The following is a 10,572-nucleotide window of genomic DNA, read 5'->3' on the forward strand; positions in this document are numbered from 1 at the left end:
AGTTGTGCTCAGGTGGCAGGTAGTTAGCATTTGTGTAGTGTAGTGTGTAGTGTAGTGGGTGTGTTGTGTAGTGGTGTGGCAGATGTAGTGGTGTGTTGTGTAGTGTACGTGGTGTGTGTGTAAGTGTGAATTATTGTGTTGTGTTGTGTAGTGTAGTAGTGTGTTTGTGTAGTAGTGTGTAGTGTAGTGGTGTGTGTTGTGAAGTGGTGTGTTGTGTAGTGTAGTGGTGTGTTGTGTAGTGTGTGGTGTGTTGTGTTGAAGTAGGTGCAGTGGTGTGTAGTGTAGTGGTATGTTTAGTAACGTGTAGTGGTGTGTGAAGTATAGTATTAGTGGTGTGTTTATTGTGATGTAGTGGTGTGTAGTAGTGTAGGTAGTGTGTAGTGTAGTGGGTGAGGAAATTGGTACTTAGTTTTGTGGTGTGTTGTGGTACATATGGAGAGTGTAGTAGTGTGTAGTATGTAGTGGTGTGTTGTGCTTAGTGGTGTGTTGTGGCAGTGTAGTGGTTGTGTTGTGTAAGGTGTGAAGTGGGTGTGTTTATTAGTGTAGTGGTGTAGGTGGTGTGTTTGTGTAGTGTTGTATTATTGTAGATGTAGTGGTGTATGGCAAAGTATAGTGTAGTGGTGTGTTGTGTAGACTGTAGTGGGTGTGTAGTATAGTGTAGTGGTGTGTTGTGTAAAGTGTAGTAGGTGTGTATTATGATGGTGTATTGTGGTGTGTTGTGTAGTGTAGTGGTGTGTTATTGTAGTGGTGTGTGTTATATTACTGTAGTTGTAGTGCTATAGATGTAGAGTGGTGTATGAGTGTAGTGGTGTGTTGTATTGTGTAGTAGTGGTGCTGTTGTTAGTGGTGTGTTATGTTAGCAACAGTTTGAAAAGGTGGTGTATAATTAATAGTGGTGTGTAGTGTAGTGGTGTGTTGTGTGTGTGTGTAGTAGTGTGTGGAGTGTGGTGTGTTGTGTAGATGGTGTGTGATAGTGGTGTGTTGTGTAGGAGGTATGGTGGTATAGCATGTTCTATTATTAAAGATGTAGTGGTGTGTTGTGTTTATTGTAGGTAATAGTAGGGTGTAGTGTAGTGGTGTGTTGTGTAGATATTAGTAGTGTGTAGTGTAATTGGTAATGTTATTACAGCCGAGTGAGATTTGTGTTAATAAGTGTGAGTAGATTGTGTGAGTGTAGTGGTGTGTAGTGTAGTGTTGTGTAGTGGTGTGTGTACATTGTGGAGTGTAGTGGTGTGTTCGGCCTTGGTAGATTGTGTGTGTAGTGCTGTGGTGTGTTGTGTTATTGTAGTGTAGTGGTGTGTAGTGTAGTGGTGTGTTGTGTAGCCAGTGTAGAAATAGATTGTATATTAATAGTGGTGTGTTGTGTAGGTAATTGACATTTATGTAGTGTGATGGTGTGTGTAATTAGTGAATTGATAATTAGTGTTATAATAGTAGTGTATAGTACTTAGATAACAAGGCGGGTGTGTTGTGTAGTGGTGTGTTATTTATTATTAAAATTAATAGTGGTGTGTAAATATAGTGGGTATTAATTGTGTTGTAATTTATTATCTTGTGTAGTGGTAATATTATTGTAGTGGTGTATTATATTTTATGTAGTTTAGTGGTGTACCAGGTATACGTCATTGTGTAGTAGCGAAGTGGTGTGTTGTGTAGTGTAGTAGTGTGTATTATAGTGTGTGTTTATTAGTGGTGTGTATTATATGTAGTGGTGTGTTGTGTAGTGTAGATGGTGTGTTGTGTAGTGTAGTGGTGTGTTGTGTTGTGTAGTGTAGTGGTGTGTTGTGTATGGTAAAATTAGTGTGAGTAATAGTGGTGTGTTTATTGAAGTGAATTGTTAGTGTGATGTAGTGGTGTGTTGTGTAGTGTAGTGGTGTGTTGTGGTGGCTGTAGTGTGAGTGGTGTAGTGTAGTGGTGTGTTGTGTAGTGTAGTAGGTGTTATTGATTGTGGTGGCGCTAGTGTAGTGGTGTGTAGATGTATTGTAGTGGTGTGTAGTGTAGTGGTGTGTAGGTATTGGATTTTACAATGGTGTGTTGTGGTGTGTAGTGTAGTGGTGTGTAGTAGTGGTGTGGTGGCAGTGTTGTGTAATTATTAGCGTTAATGTTGATGTAGTGGTGTGTTGTGTAGTGTAGTGTTGGTGGTGTGTTTATTGTTGTGGTGTGTGAGTGGCAGTGGTGTGCAGAAGTAGTGGTGTGTGTAGATATGGTGTAGTGGCATAGTGTAGTGGACGTGCATTAATAGTGTTGTGTAGTGTAGTGGTGTGTTGTCTAGTGTTGTGCGAATTAATAGTGGTGTGTAGTGCAGAGTGTTAAGTGTAGTGGTGTGTAGTGTTGTGTGATGTAGTGGTGTGTGGGTAACTTAGTGTTCTTAATGATCATAAGTGATTATCTTGTGTGGTGGTATGCTTAGTAGTGTTATTATGATGTAGTAGTTAACATAGTCATGAGTGGCAGTGTAGTGTAGTGGTGTGTGTGTAGTGGTGTGTAGTGTAGTGTAGTGTAGTGTAGGTGTTGTGTAGTGTAGTGGTGGTAGCAGTGGCAGGTATTTGTGTTGTAGTGTAGTGGTGTGTAGGTACAGTGTTTGTGTATTAGTGGTGTGTAGTGTAGTGTTGTATGATGTAGTAGTGTGTGGTAAGCAGTGATTGTGTGTAGTGAGGTGGCTGTGAGTGGCAGGTGTAGTGGTGTGTAGTGTATTGTTTAATGTAAAGTGTAGTGGTGCTGTGATGTAGTATTGTCTACTAGTGTGGAAGTGGTGTGTGAGTGGCAGTGTTGTCTAGTGTGAGTGGTGTGGCAGTGTGTGGTGTGCTTGGCGAGGCGCTGTTCTGATGGGGAAGGATGCAGGGAAGATGAGGTACAGTTCCATTTATGTACATGGTGAAGAGGTGGCAGTGGTACATGTGAACTCCCCACAAATAAGTGGTTCCCTATATTAATGAACATGTCCATTTACTTACAGGAAGGGGGGGGTTAACTGGTGAACAAGGCGGACTATGGGAGGGGGGGTTATACTTCAGTGAACAAAGACAGACCCAACTAGGGAGGGGGGGAGTTATACTTCTGATGACAAAAATGGTTCTTCTTCTAGGGAGAGGGGGGTATACATGTGAACAAAGACGGACCACAACTACAGGAGAATTAGGGGGGGTTGCCACATCACATTGAACAAAAATGGGACTAGACTGACAACAATGACAGACAGAGCACAGGATATGTCAATGGCCTAACAGTTTCAATCAGGGCAGGTGAAACAGGGAATTTGTTCTTAACTGACTTACCCTAGATGAATAAAAGGTTAAAATGAGTTCGATCAACCAATGACTATTTGCACAGAAATTGAGTTAGTTAAATAAGATTTTTTATCTGGGTCCATTTTACATTGATTACATTTTCTAGTATGACCATTAGTTTAATGTATTATGCGGTCTTACTGTAATGGATTATTTACTGCCAATACATTTTAACTATCACAAAATTACTGAACTCTTTTCATTAACAATAACTGCATTATTTTTGTACAGTAACATTACTGTGTACATTGTTACTACTGAAGTAATACATTATTATGGCGTGCATTAACATACTGTATTACTGAACTATTTTTCATTGACACTATTAATACATTGTACTGTTACAGTAATACGACCAACCTGATAAGCCCATTTATTTTCTTTGACCATCTACAGTTGTACGGCATTATGCAATAGCCATTAACGACATTTGGTAACTACATTATTACCTACTTAATACATTGTACAGAAGTACTTACATTCTTACTATAACCACATTATTTTAAATAGCCACATTATTACTAATACATTAACCACTATTTTTCATAAATACTGCTGTGAAATAATACATTGTACCTAACACTATGCTTGTGCGCAGTAATACATTTGCCACTGTTACTCAATAAGTACTGTAGTATTATTTCAGTACTTTGTTAATACACTAACCACATTATTACAATAATACATTATTACTAATAATATAACCATTTATTTTCATAATACATTGTACTATACTATATAATACATTAATACTAATATAATACATTAATATAACTACATTATTTTAAATGTATTAATAATGCAACCATTGTACAATTTCTTAATACATTATTTTGCATTACATTATTTTTCTTACTAGTATTATTAAATGTGTTCCACAAATATTAATGATTTAATTATAAATACAATGTTTTTTATATTTTCTTATAATACGTATATATATAATCACATAGTAATACGTGTACTAATGTGCATTGTACAATTTGTAATACATTCGTGCACAATATAATACATAGCGCTGTACTATGTAATACATTGCTAATAATGTAATTACATTTAATAATGTGTTCTTAAATATGCTCTTTTACTGTAATGTATTGTACTATTATTATACTAAAGTGTGTGGCCTTTGTAATGTATCTCATTGTGCTGTACCTGGCCACAGTGGTGGTGACCAGGCAGGGTCTGTTTCACTGGGGCGAGGACAGAGTGAGATCAGCAATGTCTCGCCAACGTCTCGGACCGTGTTTGTATGGCAGCGTGGGGATGAGCAACACCACAGGCTGACCTATTGAGCACCAGAAGGCAAATGCTGAGGTATGATTCAGCTGGCCTGGAACATTGCAGCTGGAGGTGTGAAACTCCCATGTCATTCCATCCTGGACATAGGAGGCATGAGGTAGAAAAACCATTCTCAATAAATCTAAATATTAGGAAATAAAGTACTGCATAACACATTAATTCCTGCTACCTTTTTAGTATGTTAGTCTGCTCACAAACATTGACATCACATGTTTTACCTGGTTAACAAGACATATACCAGTGCATTACTGTGTGTTAGTTTTACTTTGGCGATGAACCACTCATCCCTTACACGGTCTGTGGCACCTGATAAGTCATCAGAGACAAATAACCTTACATGAAAAATACCTGAGACTTAGTTGTTTTAAAAGGAATTGAATTTTGCAGTCCAAATGTGATTTTTCTGTAAAAAAATAAGAAGAATAATTGATTTCCATACGAGGGTCAAATAACCCTCTGATGTTTGTATTAATATGTCCTTTTAGTGTAGAGTTATTTATTTAGTTTTTTCTACAATTTTGACGATTTTGATCTTGTCTCATGTCATCTTGCAGACTCGCGGGAGAGGAAGGTCGTTCGTCCTCAGCCATATTCTCAAGTACTTTTAATCTTCCTGGGATAGAGGCCATGGCATTCACTTTTGGATGAATGAGCATTTTAGAGTGAACTATCCATAGTCCCCAGATGCTATAAATGCATATTGTAGTATTGGATGAAAGCATACAGTTTCTAAAATTGTTTTGGACAGTGTCTGTGAGTATAGCAGACTCCTTACTTAGCAGAGCAAAAAACCTGAAAAATAAACGGAAGTGGGACATCTCTGGTTGGTTTTCAAAAGCAGGCCCTGCAGAAATTTCAGCTGAGATGTGATGAGTTTGCACTTCCCTGCGGCTTCCACTGTCCAACGATCTTTGGTGGACAGGGACTATAAAGGGCTCCTTGAGACCTGTTTGAGGTCAGTGGTCTGGCATAGTGCCTCGGTCTCATGACATGTGCTCCAGCAGAGTCCCTCTCGTTCCAGTACACTGAGGCAAAAGAATTCTTTGGTTGGAACCTTATTGATGTTTATGTTAAGCATCCTAACGATGATTCCATGCGTTGACATGTTTCAAGGACTGTTATGGAACCTTTGAGTTTTGTCTGGATAGAAGCCATAGCCCCCTCATAGTGGATTACTGGGCTGAACCACGCTAACTGCTCAGTGGCTATTGGTATAGAAATGATGGGCAGGACAAGTGATCATTTGTGTCAACAGGATTCCTGGGGTACCTTGTCAGATCATCAGAGGTTGAGTGAATGTTAGGTGTTCCCAACTTTGTGGTTCTGACTAGCGGATCTCCTCTGGCTGTTTGCAGTTCGATTGCCCGTTCTCAGATGATGCTTTTTCTGTAAAGTTTAAAAAATTTGACACAGCGGTTGCATTAGAGGTGCTCTATCTTTAATTCTGTGAATGTTTACTAGTATCTTTATTAATGTTTATTATTAGTATTCTGCAAAATCACCAGTTGCACGTAACTTCATAATGTGAGCTGAGATTTTGGATATAAATATGCACATTATCAGACAAAACTACATGCATTGTGTGCTCCATGATATCCCTATGATTGTCCATCAGTGAAGATCATCAAAGGTTAGTAGTTATTGATCTATATTTCTGCTTTTGTGACTCTATCTTTATTTGGAAAAATGAGCGTATTGTTTGTTCAGTGTAAACATTCTTGCATAATATGTGTACTTTTCAGCTGTAAAGCATTTTCAGAAATGGACCACGATGGGTGATTAACAACATGTTTATCTTTCATTTGCTGCTATTGAACTTATTTAATGTGTGAAAGTTTTCTTCCCATTTTGAATTTCGCACCTTTCAGCGGAGTGTTGTCAGCGCTGAGAAAGGTGCAACACCCACTCGCTTATGCTCATGACTATATGTGTGTTGGAGGGCTACTGTTCAACTGGCGATCAACATCAACACAGGTATCGGCCATACAAAGTGTGAAGTTGGTCAACCGTAGAAGCCCCCCTCAGCCAAGCCCCTCATCTAATCCGGATAGCCTTTGATAGCTAGGGACTCCATGGCACTCCGCCCTATGGGACTCTAGTCGGCTGATAATTACTCAACTTAGGATGAACCCCAGCAGGCTTTGTTAACATATAACACAAAGTACACAATTGCCTTTTTATAACTTTTTGTTGTTGTTGTCACAATCTGATAGGTATTCTGACCAATGACCAGTCATCTTTTATTTGCATATGTATCCTCCTACTTTGACGGGGCAGGGTAGGCTCATAGTCAGATGGTTCTATCACAATCAGGGCAGTGTATGTAAATAATGGCATTTTGGTATTAACACACATGACCAGACAGCAGTTCAACAGCAAAAGGAGGCTCAGGAATAAATGATTAAACCTTATATTTAAGTTATTTTCTCGAAATAAACACACAGTGATTTAATGGGCCTTTATGATGATTTAGAAATGTAATGACTGCGGGGCTTAAAGCCGTAGAGAGTACAGTTGCCCAAGACTAGTTGGTTGACCAAAGTTGAAGAAGTATCTCTCTCCCTCTTCTCCCCCACTTTCTCTCTCTCCCCCTCTTCTCTCCCCCTCTCTCTCTCCCTCCCTCTCTCTCTCCCTCCTCTTTTTTTCTGTATTTACCTCAATGCTTTGAGAATCTACTTAAGAAAGAAGCGTACCAAGTGGGCAGAAGATAAGGTGAAGTTCTTGTAGAAGAGAGAGTAAAACTTACATCCTCAGTGAGACCATGACAAACATTGGTCAGGAGAGCGCTGTCAATTCCATGAAAACACTTAACAACGCCATTTCAAGTATTTCAAGCACTTTAGACTAGCTAGACCGTTAAACACTGATAAAATCAGTTTAAAAATGTGGGTTTGCATGCTGTTTAAAACGTCACTGGTGTCAGTGGCCCCTCTTACCTCAGGAGCGAACTGAGCAAGGTAGTCACAGAGGACCTTCCATCCCCACTCCTGACCAGCATACCTACACCTATGAGCAGCTGGAGAGAGAGAGAGGAGGAGAGGGAAGAGGAAGAAAGGAAGGAGGGAGGGGTGGCAGAGGAGGGAGAGAGGAGGAGAGGGAAAGAGAGGGAAAGAAAGAGGGGGAAGGGAGAGAGGGAGGGGTAGAGGAGAAATTAACATATTGTTCCAGGATAGTGGGCTCAGAGGTTAGCTCAAGTTCTTTCTCTTCGCGTATTATCCACAGAAGTCGGTTTTCCCTAACACTATTTGTGGTGTAGTTATCTGATCCTAGATCTGTCAAAGGGTGCTCTATACGGGCCCCACAGGGGCGGCAGAAGTATTCTGTTGGTTGAGCGTTGGACTAGTAACTTGAGGTTTGCAAGTTCAAACCCAGAGCTGACAGGTACAAATCTGTAGTTCTGCCCCTGACCAGGCAGTTAACACACTGTTCCTAGGCCGTCGTGAAAATAAGAATTGTTCCTAACTGACTTACCTAGGTTCAACCAAGATAAATAAAAAAAAGCAGGTGCACTATTTAGGTGATTAGGGTGCCATTTTGGACGTATATTGTGATTACCTTTAATCATGCAGCGTCGTTGTACGTCTCCTATGGCTTAGTGACAGCCTGTTTGTATTTCTTGACCAACTCAAACCACTGGGCTTTTTTTCACTATTTGGGCAGGTCCTCTACAGCATGATCCACTGTCTCACATGAGCCAGGCTGTCACCTTAGAAATAACAATCATACTACAGCTCTAGGGTATAGGCCTGATGGGGAGAGAGGGTAGAGTGAATCTAATGGTAACAGATCAGATAGCAAGGATGGGAGGGAGAAGAGGTGAGTAGATCTAATGGTAAAATGTATCTAATCCTTTTGCTTATGTGTCTTATCTGTCTAAAATATGGCACAATCAGATATTTGACACGATGGGAATCAGAATCATGTCAGTGCAGGTTACAGCCAAATAGGACTGTAGTGTCTCACAGACTGATTTACAGTAAATAGGACTAATAGTGTCTCCTGAACTGATTTACAGTAAATAGGATGCAGTAATCTCCCTCCAGACTGATTTATAGTAAATAGGACATTCTCCTGGAATACAGTAATTAGGACTGAGTGTCTCCTGAGCTACAGTGTGGGACTCATAATGTCTCACCAGACTACAGTAAAATAGGACAATTGTCTCTCTAGACTGATTTAGTAAATAGGACTGTAGTGTCTCACCAGACTGATTTAGTAAATAGGACTGTAGTGTCTCTGGGCCCGTTACAGTAAATAGGGACTGTATTGTCTCCTGGAACTAGTTTACAGTAAGCCAGGACTGCAATTGACATACCAGACCACAGTAAACTAGGACTGTATTCTCCTCAGACTGATTTACAGTAAATAGGACTGAAGACTGTCTCCCACCAGACTGATTTACGAGTAAGCGGACTGGTAAATCTCACCAAGACAGGTTGATAACCAGGACTGTAAGTGCTCTCCTGAGCTGATTCCTGGCTAGCCAGGACTGTAGTGTCTCACCATTTAGTAGCTAGGACTGTGTCTCACCAGACTGATAAGATTTACAGTAATGGGACTGTAATTGTCTCTGGAGCTTGGTTATTAAATAGGACTCTAATTGTCTCCACCAGACTGATTTGAAGGTAATAGGACTGTAGTGTCTCCTGTTGGGCCCAGTAAGCTAGGACTGTGATGTCCTCCTGGGCCCAGGCAGAAATAGAGTTCTTAGTGTCTCAGCAGACTGATTTACGAGTAAATAGGACTGTGGTGTCTCCTGGAGCTGATTTACAGTAAAAATAATAGGACTGGCAGTGTCTCACCAGACTACGTAAATAGGACTGGTGTCTCCCTTAGACTGATTTGGTAATAGGACTGTAGTGTCTCACCAGACTACAGGCAGTAGGACTTCAGTGTCTCCTGGGCTTTACAGTAATGGGACTGTAGTGTCTCACAAGACTACAGTAAATAGGACTGGTGTCTCCTGAACTAGAGTACCGTAGGATATGATGTACTCAGACCATCAATAGGACTGTAGTGTCTCCACCAGACTGATTTACAGTAAATGGGATTGTAGTGTCTCACCAGACTACATTAATTAGGACTGTAGTGTCTCTGAGCCAGTAATTAGGACTGTAATGTCTCCTGGAACTATAGTAAGTAGGACAGCAGTGTCTCTCCAGACCAGTTACAGTAAATAGGACTGTGGTATATACCAGACTAGTTACAGTATAAAAATAGGGGGACTACCAATTCTCCTAGAACTGATTTGGTAAAAATAGGACTGCAGCTAATCTCTGGAACTGATTTACAGTAATAGGACTGTGGTGTCTCACCAGACTACATTAAATGGGATGTGTGTCTCTGATTACAGTAAAAACTGGGACTGCAGTATTGTCCTGAATACAGTGTAGGACTGTAGTGTCTACCAGAAGTTTGGATTTACAATAAACTAGGACTGTAAATGTCTCTCAGACTTAATTTACATTAATGGGACTGTGGTGTCCTTAGACCGGCCAAATAGGACTGTAGTGTCTCTGAATTACAGTAATAGGACTGTGGTGTCTCACCAGACTGGTAAGCTAGGACTGTGAATCTCCTGAACTACAGCCATCAGAGATGGCATTGTCTCTGAACTGGTAAATAGGACTGTAGCTAATACGAACCCGGCTCAAGCCAGCAACAAGGAGACAACGTGGAGATAATGGTAACAAAAAATAATAACATTTCTTACCTAAAAGAAGCAACTAATTATAATAGACAATGGTTGTGTGTAATCAAGTAATCAGTAGTGTAAGTGATTGTTTCGCCATAGATATTGATAATGCAGGGTGATGAAGAGTTACCAAAAGCAAACAAGCAAACAAGCAAAGCATTACAAGAACCAAACTTCATCTACAGAGGACCCTGCACATGGAGAGGTCTCTCCATAGATGGGAAAGTGGTGTATTTGCTCCTGGGAGACACCAATTTAGGTGTTTCCCATGTCCCAACTCCAGCCACC

Source organism: Oncorhynchus nerka, linkage group LG20, assembly GCF_034236695.1.
Source record: "Oncorhynchus nerka isolate Pitt River linkage group LG20, Oner_Uvic_2.0, whole genome shotgun sequence".
NCBI lineage: Eukaryota > Metazoa > Chordata > Actinopteri > Salmoniformes > Salmonidae > Oncorhynchus > Oncorhynchus nerka.